The sequence below is a fragment of the Octopus sinensis genome, linkage group LG12 (assembly GCF_006345805.1).
Source record: "Octopus sinensis linkage group LG12, ASM634580v1, whole genome shotgun sequence".
Classification (NCBI taxonomy): domain Eukaryota; kingdom Metazoa; phylum Mollusca; class Cephalopoda; order Octopoda; family Octopodidae; genus Octopus; species Octopus sinensis.
Window position 1 is genome coordinate 23,112,645 of NC_043008.1, and position 16,742 is coordinate 23,129,386.

Below are 16,742 nucleotides of genomic sequence, written 5' to 3' on the forward strand. Positions count from 1 at the left end.
CTTTATTTAATCATGCCTCATGGCAATACACATAAACCAGTCACTCCATTGCTTTTACTCATCCACAAGAATTTTTGATTGCTGCTTCTTGAGAAATTTGGCAGAGTCCCTTCCATTTTGCCAGTTGTACATATCACCAGCAACTACACACTTTCACCAGATTTACCTTATATTGTGTCTATATTGATGGTGGTAGCCCTAAGGCTTTGGAATTGACAGGAAAAGGTAAATTTATGGTAGTACTGCTGTTTGTTCCTATTGCTGTGTGTGAAGGGAATAAGAAGACTTGTACCTGGCTTGCCAACAATCAGAAGATTCATGACCTTTCATTTAATTCACTATCCATTGGTCAATCGTCAGTGCTATTACAATTAGCAATTATTATTATTTATAATTGTTGTAAGTGCAGTTAGTGTGAGTGTGTGTGTGAGTTGTATAGCTGCAGACCCTTGATATGTGAGGGAGGATACTTATCAGAGCTTTGTACAAGATAAGATACTGACAGCCTCAAAAGGAGATTAAAGCCATGTTACAAACTAGGGGCATGAATGAGGATAAATATCTGGCATTTGGTGGTGAGGTGGAGGTAGTCATATCTTCAGCTAGCCAGCATATCTATATGGCAGTGAGCTTGAAATCACCAGGATTTATTGTGAGAAAAAGGAGGGTAAGACATTACATGCATGTTAGCAAAGAAAAGTTCGAATATTTATGTTTCTAAAGCATCAAAGAAAAAGGTTGATTGAAGTACTAAATTAAGTAATTTTGTTTTGTCATGAAAAAGATCATGTTTTTGTGTTTTTGATTTTTGCAGAGTCAGAACTTCAAGTACCCAGGTAAAAATGTCTCTGTTTATTAGTGGATATAGAAGAGGAGATAAATAAGGTGAGGTGGGGAACAAAGAGACATTGAAAAATTTAAGTAAGCAGATCCTTAAGGATAATAACAAAAGTAACTTCTAGTTAATCCATACTTTGTGTCTGTGTGCAATAAACTCACAAGTAGTGTATCATAGAATGAAAGTTCATGTGGTGAAAGTTGTAAAAGCCCACCCCTTTAATGTTTTAGAGGCATTTGGTGAGGGTTCTGAATATAAACAAGCAACATACCCATTACACAAAGTGGTTAGATGAGCTATGGAGTGAGTACTGTACAAATGTTTCTCTCAAAATATCCACAGCGAAACTCTCCTGACCATTTTTGTAAAACTGTTGAATGAGAAATCACTTGGGAGGGATCTGATAGTTGGTTATTGGAATAGAAAGCTCATTCTACCAAACAACCCTTGTTAACATGTTCAAAAGAGCAATAAATGCTGAGATAAATGTGTTAAATTGGTTGGCAGTTACACATACAAAGCTTGAGCTAAAAACCAGGAAATGCATGGAATGAAAAACTACAAGCACATAGTGCTTGAATACTATTTCTGACCATTGGCCGAGTAAACGTGTGGAGACAGCCAAAAGAAGCATTTGACCCAGACTGCCTTCTTTAAACTGTTAAATACAGAGGAGTATCTGTGATGATCTGGTGGAGCTATATCTTGGAAATCTGCCGGCCCAATGGTTTCCCCTCATGGCAGAATTAATAGTCAAAACTATTTAAGCATTTTATCTGATCAAATTCATTCTATGGTTGTGGAACTGCTTCTGGAGGGAAACACATCCTTTCAGGATGATAATGCATGCACCAATTCACAGAGCTAAAGTTGTTACTGAATGGCATGAGGAACATTCTTGTGAAGTTGAACATCTTATCTGGCCACCACAGTCCCCATATCTCAATATTATTGAACATTTATGGTGCATTTTAGAAAAACAAGTAAGGAGTTGATATCCTCCACCATCATCACTACGAGAACTAGAGATTGTTTTAGCTGAAGAATGGACAAAAATTCCTCTGGAAACAATTCAAACTTTGTATTAGTCCATACCTCGTAGAATTCAAGCAGTAATTACTGCCGATGGTAGTCCTACCCCATATTAAAATAAATTTGTTTGAAATTTTAAGGTGTTTCCATTATTTTGTCCAACCCCTGTAACTCTTCTCTAATTTGCATATTCGAGGGAAAAAACAAATACAATTTGCTTCATTGAGAAGGGCACTGACTTTAAAGGTAAGTGGTTAGCTGTAAAAATATTGCTCTCATCAAAATGTATCTCAAATGTACTAGCAAAAACAAGACAGTATCCCTTCATTGCTCATTTAAGATTTAAATGCTTTCATCATGTAGGTCAAGGGGCAGTCCTAGTTGCAGGATATGAATCATAACTTCTGAGTTGTTAGTTACTCTCTATCAATTTCACCACCTACTGATCATGCACCCCACCACACACACACTCATAGATATCTGTATGTTTACATATATGCACAAACATTCACATTAAAATGATATCTGAAGATTTCATTCTTTACAGACTTGTTTTTGTTTTTTTTCTTGTTTAGGAGACACCTGGTTCAGGACAAAAAGTTATTGTTGGTACTACAGTTGAACCTCTGGTCAGTCTTCCCAAACAGAATCGCTTTGACCCATTGGTAAGTAATGACCTATATTCCCAATATTTGGGAATAATATTTAGTAATATATCTGTGGAACAATGTTCTGGAATAGAAAACTGAAACAATCAATTTCTTTTGTAATGCCAGGTTGACAATATTTAATGCTTCATACTGGTGATACTTTTACATTTCATCAAGGCTGCATTTCAGTGTCTGGATTGCTTTCATATCTAGAATGATGCACCTAACACACAAATGACACAAAAACACACAGACACAAAGTCACACACACATACACACACACACACAGAGCTGCACATATGCAGTCATACACATACACATGTGCACATGCACACACAGAGTCACATACACACATACACAGTCTCACATGCATACACACATACAGTCTTACACATACACACACACACACAAACATGTGTGCATATGTGCACACACACACACAAACGCATACATGCACACACACACTGCATTGCAATGTTTGCTCTGCCAATCTATTACATCTAATCTTTCTAAGCAGGTACCTGTCCACCTTAGCTAGTTTCTTCCAGCTTCACCTCGTCCATTACTATACTTCCTTTTCTCTTTTCGTGTCTTTTTGTAAGCATTTCTCCATTCTTTCTTCTTCAGATAAACACCATTCTGCAAAATCTTTATAGCATATATTTTCATCTCAACAATATCTGTCTTGAAACAGTTCAAAAAGAAACCCTAACCTTGCTAAATATACCCAGTTAACCAATTGCTTAGGGTATATTGGAAAATCTAAGAATACTATGGGCTTTCCTATTTCTCTTCTTACTGACCAAAAATACTGAAGATATTGTAAAATCAACTGAATGTAACAATGTCATTATTATAGAATCTCTTCTTTTTTAAGGAGAGGCAGTTATAACTGTCCTAGATTATTGTAATTTTAGTATATCATCACTAAAGATCTAATAAGCTGACCTAGTGGGTAGTGCCAATATTGAGAAAAGGAAAATTTTGAACCAGATGCATTGGGCTGATCATGTTGTCAGAATAGATGATGTAAAGATACCTGAATAGATCGTTTTATGAGAAGCTGACCAAAAGGAAAAGGCCACAGCATAAATTAAGGAAGCGATTTAAGGATGTTATAAAAAGCAATCATACAGCTTTGGAGATAGCTGTGGATAACTGGAAGACTTCGGCTGGAAACCATGCATTATAGAGAAAGATTGTTAAGAATAAATGTGATGTCTTTCAAAAAAGCTTTGAAGCACTCACACTGTAAGCAAGATTCAAGTACAGTGTCTGCAAAACCCAACTAGAATTGAAGTGTAATGTGTGTAGACATTTTCCTTTCTTAAGAGCTGAATTAGTCAACCACCTAAACTTGCATGAATTAGGGAGAAACCAAACAACTTGTGGGATGGTTTTACTGCCACGTTCCCTGCAGTACATTTGTAATGAGGGTGGTTTAATTAATCTGCAAGTCAGCTGGCAGTCTGATCAGAGTAAAATACAATAAGTCACAACTCAACTGGTGATGCCAGAATACAGAGTGACCTGACTTTTCATTTGATGTCATTTTGTCCCATGTCACTTTGTTCATGTCTTTTCATCCAACGTCTTTTTGTCCAATGATTTTTTGTCCAATTTTAAATAAACTCTTTAAAAAAGAAGGTGAACATAAAAATCAAATAATCATTGAGAATTTTATTGATAGGATTCAAGTAAAATACTGTGGAAAATGTATTTAAAAAAGTCATTTTAAAAAAGTAAGAAGATAAAATTAATGATTTATTATGATCACTTAAAATTGATGCAAATTATACACCACACTCTTCAAAAAATCATTTTTTCTTGTTGACAGTGAACAATCTTTTGAGCATTCAGTTATTCTTTGATATTGTGTACATGAATTTGACAGATCCTCTCGAAGAATTTGAGTCATTTTACCTTGAACAAACCTTTCCTCTTTCTTCAGAATTTTGATTAATTTCCAAATATTCAAATGTGCTCCACCTGCTGAATGCTTTATCACAGAATAAAATAGTTCTCTCCTTCATTTAGCACCATGTCCTCTCACAATGCCTATGTAAGTCAAGTCAAAGTAAGTGATGAATTCAGCAGGTATTTCTTCATCGTCTATTAATTCTTCATATAGACCTCTTTGACATCTTCAATGGTAGGAAGGCTAATGCTGAAAAACATTGAATTTTAAGATAGAATTCAGAGTTTTTATTGTATTTTTCTTTGAGGCCTAAATCTGTTATCTTTCAAAATACTGATTGGCTCAAATGAAACAAACTATATATGAATTAGGGAATGATGAATTAAATGCCTTATGAACTGCAACTTCGAAATCTGCCATGAGATCAAGTGCGAAAAATAATTTGTATGTCTGCTTTGTTTTATTTGACAGTAATGCAAAGACTCGTGGAAAACTGCTACCTTTAACTTGTACATGAATGCTAAACAGTTGAAACCAGTGCGCTAGCACAGTTTTGAACGTTCCATCACATGCCCAATGGTGATATGATGCTATATCCTGAAGAGCACTTTCTGATAGAAATACTAGAATGCACTGTTGATCCTTTATATCCAATTCTTAACTCAGAAACTGTTTGCCATTATCAAGTTTACAATATTCTTCAGGTATTTCAAAATCAATTCTAGCCCCTAGGTTGGCAGGAAATTCAGAATTTTTTTGTTGGCACCTTTGAATAATTCTGGAAAGTACAAGCAAAGGAGGAAGTTGAGAGCAAGTATTTTCTGTTAGCTGTGTAAACTTAGCTGCCATTATGCTACACGGACTTGCTGCTATGTTTTCCACCACTTCATGCTTTATTTCTGCGACTGCTTTTCTACCATTTAATGAATCTACATCAGCAGGATGACGGTGCTCACAAGAAAAATAAACTACTTTTGGCTCATTGTTTTCTGTTACCATGTGAATTTGTACTGAACACAGCCTTCTTTTCTCACATATCCAGTATTCTTTTCTTAATTTTGTATTTTTTGAATGAAAATCGTAGATGTAATTACTTTCATCAACTACTTTCCTTTTGTTTTTGGTCAGTACTACGGATTTTGTCATTTTGGGATGGGTAAATTAAAAATGTGTACACTAAGTTTGCAGCACTCTCTATACATAGCACCATACTTAAGAAAGAGAAGGAAAAAGAGAAAGTAAAACTGTTAACAGAGAAGGAAAAAGAATGATAATAACAGTCCTCTAATGAGGCTCATTATAGTTCTGTGAATATATCATTAGAGATATTTCACCTTGTTTTCTAAAACATTTATTTAAAATTGGACAAAAAGTCGTTGGACAAAAAAGTCGGACGAAAAGATGTTGGACGAAATGACGCTGGACAAAAAGACATAGCACCGAATACAAGCAGCTCAATTGTTACTTTTGTGAGTGTTCTTGCAGAATTGAAGCTAGGTTAAAGACTCTCCTGTGTGCACATTATTGTGCAAGTTCAGTGAAGTGATGGCACTCTTCTGACAAAAAGGAGCAATCACACACACACACACACATACATGCATGCATGCACACATACAAAGCACTCATGTATGTGTGTGTGCATGTGCATGCACATGCACACACACTTCATTTAAATGGCTCTAAGGAAGCTAATATACTGCATGAGCTCTGTGAGCATAGGCTTCTTATAGCAGAAACATTTCTAAGTTAATGAAAGTAATTGCATAATTCCTGTTCTTTTGTTATTAATTGATATGTATGTGTATATATGTGTGTGTGTGTGTGTGTGTATTTCTGTCTCCTTGTTTTGATATCACATGACAGTTGTAAATTAGTATCTCCATTGTACAAGCAGTGCCATTCATTTCTAACCTTCCAGGAAAATATGTTCAACCACGAGAAAATATTAACTTACTTGAAAACAGGTGGGGGTTAGCAGCAGAAAAGGAAGCCAACCAACAGATTCTCCCTGACACATGCAAGCATTGTTAAAGCAGTGATAGTGATGAAGATGTGTGTGTGTTATGTGTGCACATATATCTATATATATAAAACTCTAGTTGTGTGAGTGTCTGTCCCCTTCGATTTAGATTCCTAACTCCTCCCACATTTTGCGGTGCAGTTTAACCAAATTCGGGTATCTTATAGTCGTGATTCATATCGAGCCCGTCTGACTATTAGCGCGCGTCAACGATGAGTCTACGATTTTAAAAATAATTTAACATCATTTTTTATTCCATTTTAATGCATAAAATGCATCATATGTCGATGGCGGCGGAGTTGGCGTCCACGCTCACAGCTGCACCTGTTTGCTTCTCCCCCTTCCCTCCCTCGTGAAGCTGTGGGGAAGGGAGTGTAAAGAAATCAACGTCGTAATGCGTTGTGAAGGAAACCAGCGTTCTTTTAGAACAACGACTTCATGGCTTGAAGACACCAAAACAAAAATGGCTAAGAAAGCCCGAATTTATAAAGGAAGTAACTCTCTAAAAATGCTTATATAGTTATTTCCCTTACAAACCCGAGCAACGCCGGGCGATACTGCTAGTCTATATATATAATTGATGAGCTCAGTAGCAGGTTTTGCATAATTTTATATGGATGGCTTAACACTTTAACATTCAGATTACTCTGTCAAATGTAATGCTTATGTATTCATAGTTTTGAATTAATCATACATTATCTCATAGTTTTTTAGGTTTTGATGTGATTATTTAATTTTAGAATGACATTATAGGATAGGTGTGAGAGCCTGATCTAGTCAGTTTGAGCATAAAACGAGTAGAATATTTGGACCTGATATAGCTGGTTTGAATGCTAAGAGGTTAAGCTGTCGCTATCATGTGCAATCAAACATACATGTGAATATAAACAATTGTCTTAACCTCTCCTTGGACAAAAAAAGGGGATCAATACAACCACTTTCTGTCCCACATGAACAACTCTTTTGAAATGGCATAAATTACCAGAGAAAGATTATACATATTGTTACTACGAGCAAGTATGTCACCAATCAGAAAATTCAATTTATGTTTACTTAGTTTTTGGAAAATTAATTCTTAATGCACAAAGCAGCTTATTCTGCATAAAATTATAAAGTATACTTTACATGATTTTAGCTGTTTTTAAGTGCTTTTGACCACATTGATTAAGATCTTTGTTGCATTTGACCAGACCTACAAGCAGAAGGATCAAAATGTAGTTTCATGGATTTCAGGGAATATCCTCCTCCTCCTCCTCCTCCTCCTCCTCCTCCTCCTCCTCCTCTTCCTTCCCCTCCTCCCCTCCTCCCCATCCTCCTCCTCCATATTTCTCCCCCTCCTCCTCCTCCTCCTCCTCCTCCCAATCTCCTCCTCATCCACATCTCCCCATCCCCTTCCCCCCGCCTCCTCTGCAGTCGTCACCACCACCACCAACAACAATAACAACACTGTTTTTGATGGAATTCTTTAAGGCTCTGTGGTCTTTCCTATTTACCATTTTTCATTTGTTTCCAAGCAAAATAATAGTATTACCATAGCAAAGACTAAGATTCTAATAGACAAAAAACTCTTCTCTCCCTGACATGTCAGGTATTCCTCCTGTCAATCTATGGTACTGCATGGTCACTCTATTCACATTCAAGAAAAAAAAAATTATCATATACCCTCCCAAACGGTCTCCTCACTGAACTACTCTCATTACTTATCATGCCTATCCACACTATTCCAACCAATTATCCCCTTTCTGTGCCTTCAACTAGTACCCTTTACCCCTTCTGCTACACTCTATTCTAAACACCTCTTATCTGCTATCATTCTCAATACCTTCTCATATCTACCATCATTACCCACCCACTATAGCCCCTTATGTACTGTTATCTCTTCTCTTCAGCTCATACACCTTACACATCATTCTACAACATCCACTCTCTCATCCCCTCCAATGATCTACTATCCTCGTCCATTCTTGTGCCCACCTTGTTCCTTAAGAGTTTGTTTTAGCACCCATCATTAACTTACTCTTATCTCCTTTGCTCATATATCTCCTCTATTGCAAGACACTATCATACTTTAACCTTTTGACACATGTTGTATTTCTCCACCTTTCTTTCCCAAATACTTATTAGCTTTTCCTTATCTTTTTCTGTCTTGCAACCTCACTTACAATTACAAGGCAACCTCACTTGTGCCAGTGGCATGAAAAAAGCACCCAATAATTCTGTAAAGTTGTGTTGGTGGTACAAAAAAAGCCTCAGGTACACTCTATTAAATGGATGGTACTATGAAAGGCATAGAGCTAGAGAAACCATGCCAAATGAAATTGGAGCTCAATGCTATCCTGCAGCTTCTGCTTCCTTGTCAAAGCAGCCTACCTATGCCAGCATGGAAAGTGAATATTAAATGATTATGATGACAATGATGGCATGCAGGGTGAGGAAAAAGGGATAAAGACATATGTATAAGGGTTACCCAAAAGAAACTGGAATTTTATTCACTTAGTTTTACATGTTTACACTTTTATTGCCTTCAAAGTATTCTCCATTTGAAGCAATGCATTGGTCCAGACACATTTTCCACTGTTCAAAGCAGTCCTAGAACTCTTGCAAAGTGATGCTTTTTAATACTGCTGTCATTTTTTCTCTTCATCTCTTCCACATTTGCAAAACGTTTTCCTTTAAGGACTTTTTTCATTTGGAGGAACAAAACAAAGTTGCAGGGAGCAAGATTGGGTGAATAGGGAGGGTGGGTAAATGGGGTCATGCCATTTTTGGTCAAAACCTATCTCACAGTCAAGGCGTTGTGCAAAGGTGCATTGTCATGATGAAACCATCACTCTCCACTTTGTCACAGGTTGGGCGTTTTCATCTCACCATGTCTTACAAATGCTTCAGAACTGCAAGTGTCTGGTTAACAGTTTGACCTGGAGGAACAAATACTGTGTGGACAATTCCTTTTGCATCGATGAAACAAATCAGCATCAGCTTGACATTGGACTTCACATGATGCACTTTTTGGGAGTGTGGTGACATTGAATGTTTCCATTGATTTGGTTGCTGCTTTGTTTCTGGGTTGTAGCCTTAGCACCAGCTTTTGTCACCAATGATGACCTTTGAAAAAAGGTCTGGATCAACTTTCAGCTGTTTTTTCAGTTTACAACATGCATTCAGTCATGACTGCTTTTGATTTTCCATGAGCAAGTGAAGCACAAATTTTGCTGCAACTCCTTGCTCCAAATTCGTTGTCAGGAGCCCCATAACACACCAGTCATATCAACAAGTTCATCAGTTGTTTGGTGACAGTCCTCCAACATCCGTTCATGAGTTTTCATGATGTTTCCATTTGTGCAGGAGGTCGACGGTCGTCCTGAATGAGGTTAGTCTTCAAACAATAAGTGACCATTCCTAAAGTGTGAAAACCACTTGTAAACTTTTGTTTTGCTCATGGCAGCATCCTTGTAAGCTGTTTGAAGTATGACAACAATTTTGGCTGCTGTTTTCCCCAGCAGAAAGCAGAATTTCATGGAAGCACGCTGTCCCTTCATTTCACCCATCACAAAAATCAATGAACAGAGGAAAAGCAATGCAAAACAAAGATGAACCATGTGACAGTATGACTTCAATTGATGCCACCATTTGGCAGACTGATCTCTGAGGGTTGCATCAAGGGGCTTCTAATGGTGGAAGCCTGAACTACAATGGGCTTGTCCCACAGAAAATATTTCTGGTTACTTTTGGGTATGCCTTCATATTTATGTATGTTTCTATTTATCTATTTGACCATCTATCTGATTGTTTGTCAATCTGTTTGTTTGTCTGTTTGGCTGTCTGTTTTGCATATGTGTCATTTTTAGTATACTTGTTCATTTTACAAACCTTAGAGCATATTTATAACTGCAAGATTTAGTATTATAGAATAAAAGAATTTAACTGTATACTTATTTAAATTGCAGTTATATTTATGGTTTGAAAATAAGTTTATACTTAATATATTAAAGAAAACTTTAGGTATATTTGTCCTGCAGTTTACATGGAAGGCACATTAAATAATGTTGCTTTTCTTTTTCTTAGTTCAATATGGCTATCTATTTTGTAAGTGGTAGTAATGTTCAATGGAGGTATGTCATAATTACCCTTTATAAGTTTTCTTGAACATGTGTAGTTTGAGTATTCAGTTTCAGAAATGTCAGAATGAATTATATTATTTTCTATCCTACCTTTTTGGTTAGTTTTTAGCTTGTGCAGTGTCCATTTGTTTCATTTTTATTCTTAAGTTTTGTATATCTTTTATCTTTAACTTGTTTCGGTCATTGAACAGTGGCTATGCTGAAGCACTGTTTTGAAGGGTTTAGGCAAACAAATCAACTCCAGTAGATTTTTTTTAGCTTGGTACTTATTCTATCTGTCCCTTTTGGTGAACTATTAAGTTGTGGGGATGTAAACAAAACAACACTGGTTGTTAAGTGATGGAGGCAGGGAAAACTAACACAAAGATACACACACACCTATACATGATGGGCTTCCATGCAATTTCTGTCATTCAGATTCACCCACAAGGCATTGGTCAGCCTGGTGCTATAGTAGAAGAAACTTGACTGAGGTGGCGTACAGTGAACTGAATCCGAAATCATGTGATTATGTAGTTGTGAAGTGAGCTTCTTAACCACACCACCATGCCTGTGTTTAATTTTATTATAGGTTTTATTTGTATGTTTGGCTCTGTAATCACTCTCAATACTTTTAGATTGGCTATTTTCATTTTGCTGTGTCTTGGGAGAGTCATTATGCCAATAATAAAAACATACACACAGGTTCAATTCCACTTCTTTATTGATAGTCAACTGGTTAAATATCTAATCAACAAACTGTAGTGTGATGGAGGAAAAAGACAACAGAAAAAGAAGCAAATGGGAGAAAGAAATACAAAAGGCCTTACCTGTTGACCTAGGTGGGATAAGCGATCACTGTCAAGAAATAAACATGTCCTTACATGCTGCTGTCTCTACTCGAACTGCCTGCACATGCTTCCTGCCCACACATGCCCCGTGGCTGTTCCACCGGCCCCAGTAGACGGAAGTCTTCACTTCTGTCTACCTCATCTGCAATCCTCTCCACCAACACCACGTAGATCATCACAGCCCATAACACCACAAACACCACATGCCCCTCTGATCTATAGATCATTCAACTGGCTTTCCCACTCACTCTTCGCTCTCGAACTCACACCTTAACTGGTTTCATAATCAGCTAATCAGGGAGGAGGGTGCCACTCCCTCTGTGGTCGCTGTGCAACCCTGGGACTGGCCTGCGTTCCTGGCATACTGCTGCTGGCTTCATCATCTTGCCTACTGATGCTGTCTTCATCTTCTTGCCTACTGTTGCTGTCTTCATCTTCTTGCCCACTGCTGCTGGTTCCATCCTCTAAGGCATTGACAATCTTCTGCACATCCAAAACATGGCGTGGCATACCATCGACACAGACATTGTTCTTTGAATTGATGGAGATTATTGTTCTCTTTTCCCACCGTGATGTACACCGTGCATTTGGGGTTTTTACCCAAACTTCTTCCCCAACCTGCACGAAGGTATGCTCTTCCTTTGCACCGGGTCGCATTGATGCAGTACATGGATGCCTCCACTCGTACCTGAATATTGCCCTGTGTGGAACCAACTCCCCAGCCTGTCCTGACCTGGGTGACATATTGTACCAAAATACAGCCGTGATTGGTGAAATGTGGCCCCTCTCTGCCATGGTCTTGATGGTACGATGATGCCTTTCTACTACCCCATTTCCACTTGGCTGGTATGCTGCCCTGAAGAAGCGGTTGACCTGTCACCCATCAAGCATTTCTTTCAGCACCTCCGAGTGAAATGCAGTGCCATTATCCAGAAGCAGCTCATCCATGGAGCCTCGTTCCAGGAATAATTCATTTAGTACTTTCACGAGTTCCTCTGTGGTCCCCATCTTCATCTCACTCCATATGGCCAACCGCCCCGGTCCACAGTCAACCATTGAGAGGTATGTCCCCTGCTGGTAGTGTGTTATGTCCACTGCCAGTCGTTTCCAGTCGTGGTCTACTGGAATACTTCCCGCCTCATGTATGCCTGGAGCAGGGTCGATGGACTGGCACCTGTCACAGCTGCTAATCACTCTCTGCATGCTCTGTCTTGTTACATCGGAGTCGACTTTCCTGGCTAGGAACAACATCCTGTCCACCCCCATGTGATGCATGGTATGCAATCTCCTCAACTCCGAGTCACTCAGACGGCATACTGCAGCCACAGCCTTCTCCGCATCCTCTGGCACCTGCAACCAGGCTCGCTTTACCCTGGTCAGGATGTCTGCCCTGTTCTTCTCAGAAGGCACAAAGATCACACTCAGCCTCAGATCAAACTCAGCGGTTAGTTCACGTAGTATCCCCAATCGACACTTTACCAACATCTCTGTGGCCCCTTTGGTTCGCACCCTCCACTGATTGGTGATGACTGCTGTTACCCAACCAAGTACAGTGGTTGAATCGGTCCTGATTTCTATGGTGCGCAGCCCCCCCCCCCCACTTCAAGGCTAGGTTCCTTCCTTTCAACACGGCATCCAACTCCGCCACATTGATATAAATTGCAGTCATCCGTCTTCCTGAGCCAGGCTGCATCTTTCACCACGATGCCTCCCACTTCCAAGACAACTCTTATTGCGATGCTACTGGCATTACACCATACAATCCTGCTCTTTGCTTTGGGAACATACCAACTGCCTCTCACCGGATCCTCTGCTCTCACTCTGACCAAGACTTCCTGTATCATGTCGGTCGTCTTCTCCTCCACTCTATCATTCTACTTTGCTCCTTCGGCTCGTCTCTTGATGATAAATGCACTTCTATTGATTCAAAGGGACAACTACCAGCGCAGTTTCCCCACAGACATTCGCTGGCTATATGTCCTGTTTCTCGACACCGGTAGCAAATGACCTCAGGCTTGGGTGACTTGCAGTCTTGTACCATGTGCGGGCCCTGACACCGGAAACACTATCCTTTGAATGGTCGCACACGTTCCTTGTTTGACTCCTCTCCGCTACTCCTTGCTCAGCCACTTTTCATTGTTGCAGTTGCTGTTACCGGCGGTCTTGCAATATGAAACTAGCACACGAGCCCAAGATACAATGTCTGCCATCGCCATAGAATTAATGTTCGGCAGCTTTTGCAACTGAACCGACATGTGGTCAGGAAAGTGTTTCACAAACGCTAACTTAACCGTTTGGTCCAGTGATTCTCCCTCATATCCTGCCAGTTTAGTCAATCTTCTGAGTTCATTCGCAAATACGTCGACCTGTTCATCAGTCCATTTTGCTTTCCCCAGGCGAGCATACACTTCGAACACTCTCTCTGTAAAGTCCTCCATCAAATGGGTTCCTATTTTTTCCATGCTAATTTGGGCACTCTCTTCCATTTCTAGGTACAGTGCCAACGCCGAACCATCTAGGTACAGCGGCATAAAACTCGTTAAGTCGTTTATATCGTGGAGCTTCGCCACCAACTTCATCTCCTTCAACTAAGTGACTACATCCGTGTCACTGCAAAATGGTTTGATCATATTGTTCAAAATACGGACTACACTCATCAGTTTTTTTTTTTTTTTTTTATGGGCCGAAATAGCTTGTAGTGTGATGGAGGAAGAAGACAACAGGAAAAGAAGCTAACAGGAGAAAGAAATACAAAGACCTTAGCTGTTGACCCAGGCAAGATGAGCAATCACTGTCAAGAAATAAACATGTCCTTACACGCTGCCGTCTCTGCTCGAACTGTCCAACATGTGCTCCCTGCCCACACGTGCCCCATGGCTGTTCCACCGGCACCTGCAGTCTTCACTTCCGTCTACCTCATCTGCAATCCTCTCCACCAACACCAAATAGCTCATCACAGCCCATAACACCATAAACACCATACAAACTAATCTATCATTTGTTTAATGTGCTGGTTAAACAGTCAATTGGTAGTTTGTTAATCAAAGTTCTTTTTTTACTGTTCACAACCTTTTCTGTGACTTAGTGACTTCCCCTTCATTCCAAAATCTGCTCTTTCATTTGTTAGTTTTTTTCATTACATTTTTCCAAATAACTGTACTTTCATTAGTTTTATTTCTAGCCATATGAGGGTTTTTATTATATTTATTGCTTGTTCCAAATTCTATAGAAAATCTGTAGAGATAATTTAAAAGTAATTGTATCACACTATACTTGGTAGTATATTATAGTTACAAAATGAAATATGGTGTCCCTGCCAGCAATTAATATGATAGATAAGGTGGTTAAGTACATAAACAGAGGGAATGCTGTGTGTCCCCTGGCATGACTGTGTGGTAAGAAGCTTGCTTCCCAGCTTTGTGGTTTCATGTTCAATTCACTTTGGAGACCAAGGGGTGACCAAAGCCTTGTGAATGAATCTGGAAGACGGAAGCTGAAAGAAGCCTGTCGTGTGTGTGTGTGCATGCAAGTATATGTGTGTGAATATGTGTGGAGGGAGGCTGAATGTTACTGTCTCCTTGCCTTGACATAATGTGATAGTTGTAAGCAAGTGCAGTAAATGTCACAGTCATGCAACCGGTGTCCTTTACTTTCAATTTTCCATATCTGATCATGGGAGAATATTATCTCACTTGGAAATAAGTGAGAGTTAGTGACAGGAAGGGCACCTGGCCATAGAAAATCTGCTTCAACAAATTTCATTCAACCCATGTAATTATGGAAAAGTGAACATTAAACCAATGATGATGATATACATGCACTGACATGCCTATGATGAGGTTCAGGCAGATCTGTGTGGTTAAGAAGTTTGCCTCTCAATCACGATTTCAGTTCCACTACATATATATATATATATTATATATATATATATATATATATATATATATATATATATATATATATATATATATATATATACGCACGCGCACACACACACACATATGTATGTAAGTTTGTATGTATGTATATATACATACAGGAAATGAAGATGAAAATGCATAGAGAATATTTTAAAATTAAATAGAATTTAATTAAATTTTAAAACATAGGAATACACTTGGCCAGTTTCACATTAGATTTTTGAAAGTATATACTATATGGAGATAGGTCAGAAATTATGTCTTTTCTGGTTGTTGTTATATAAAAGTGTTATAGATAATTATCGTTTATTATTCTGTCAAAGAATGTTACCAATTCATGCTAGTTCACTCCCACTGAATATGTTAAAACATAATCCCTTCTTTGTTAAGATAATGAGGTGTGGAGCAAAGAAGATAGATGATAGCGGCTACATGATTTTTGGTTTTCTTAAGAATGATTACAAGTAGACATCATCATCATCATCATTACTAATGTTTTTATAGCCAGTTCAGCCATGGCTTGTATTTTTGAATAAACAAATAAACAAAGTCTGTATATTGATAAAGTGAGAAGACAAGAAATTTGGGAGATTTGGTTTTTGAGCATGAGTCCATATGTTCACTAAGTAGGATTTGTCTTGTCCAGGATCTCATATTTGTTGATGATGAATTGTTAATTTCATTCTTAAAATAAGTTGAGTTTATCTATCATCATCATTATTTAACATTCACCTTCCATGCTGGCATGAGCTGCATGGTTTAACAAGATCCAACATTTCCAAGGGGTACATAATTTTAGTGTTTACTTTGACATGACTTCTACAGCTGGATACCCTTCCTAATGCCAAACACTGCACCATGTACTGAGTGCTTTTTTGTGGCACAAGCACTAGTGATGTCACTATGCAACTTGCAAGACTAAAATCCCTTTTGACTGAGTGAATCTACAATAGAGAAGGTTACAATAGAGACAAGGGGGTTAAAAATGTAAATGAAGGGGAAAGACTAGAACAAGTTTCTTTCAGTAGAGGAGCTACATGGTTATTCACATTAGAAAAGAGCGGATGGAGTAGAGCTGGAAAGAACTAAAGATAGTGGTGATTGCATGTCAGGATGAACCATCAAGGCATGAAGTGAGTAGAAGTGAGTGAGGAAAGGAGACTAGTGAGTGTAAGTGGATAGAGATTTCAAGTGTATATGGAAAAGAGATGGTTAGAGACAAGAAAATAGGGAATGGGTGAATATAATGAAGGAAGAATAAGCGTTGAGAAATGACAATCAGTTAAGAGTAGGTGACAACTGTATGTACAAGGTAAGGTTGAGGGTGGATGTAGAGAATGGTGGATAAGAGATGGAGATGGACAATGAGGATATGCAGCTGAATAGGTTATAAGAATTCTAGGGGAAGAGGCA

The 16,742-nt window shown here is 38.6% G+C and overlaps 1 protein-coding gene across 1 annotated transcript in view; it reads left to right on the plus strand.

Annotated features, from left to right (window-relative positions):
• The window catches only part of LOC115218047 (IQ domain-containing protein H-like), a 396,498-nt gene that overhangs the window by 43,377 nt on the left and 336,379 nt on the right, over positions 1-16,742 (plus strand). Inside the window, exon 4 of the mRNA XM_029787806.2 lies at positions 2,446-2,535. The gene's annotated coding sequence lies outside the window, so the exon portion shown is untranslated. The remainder of the gene's footprint in view (positions 1-2,445; positions 2,536-16,742) is intronic.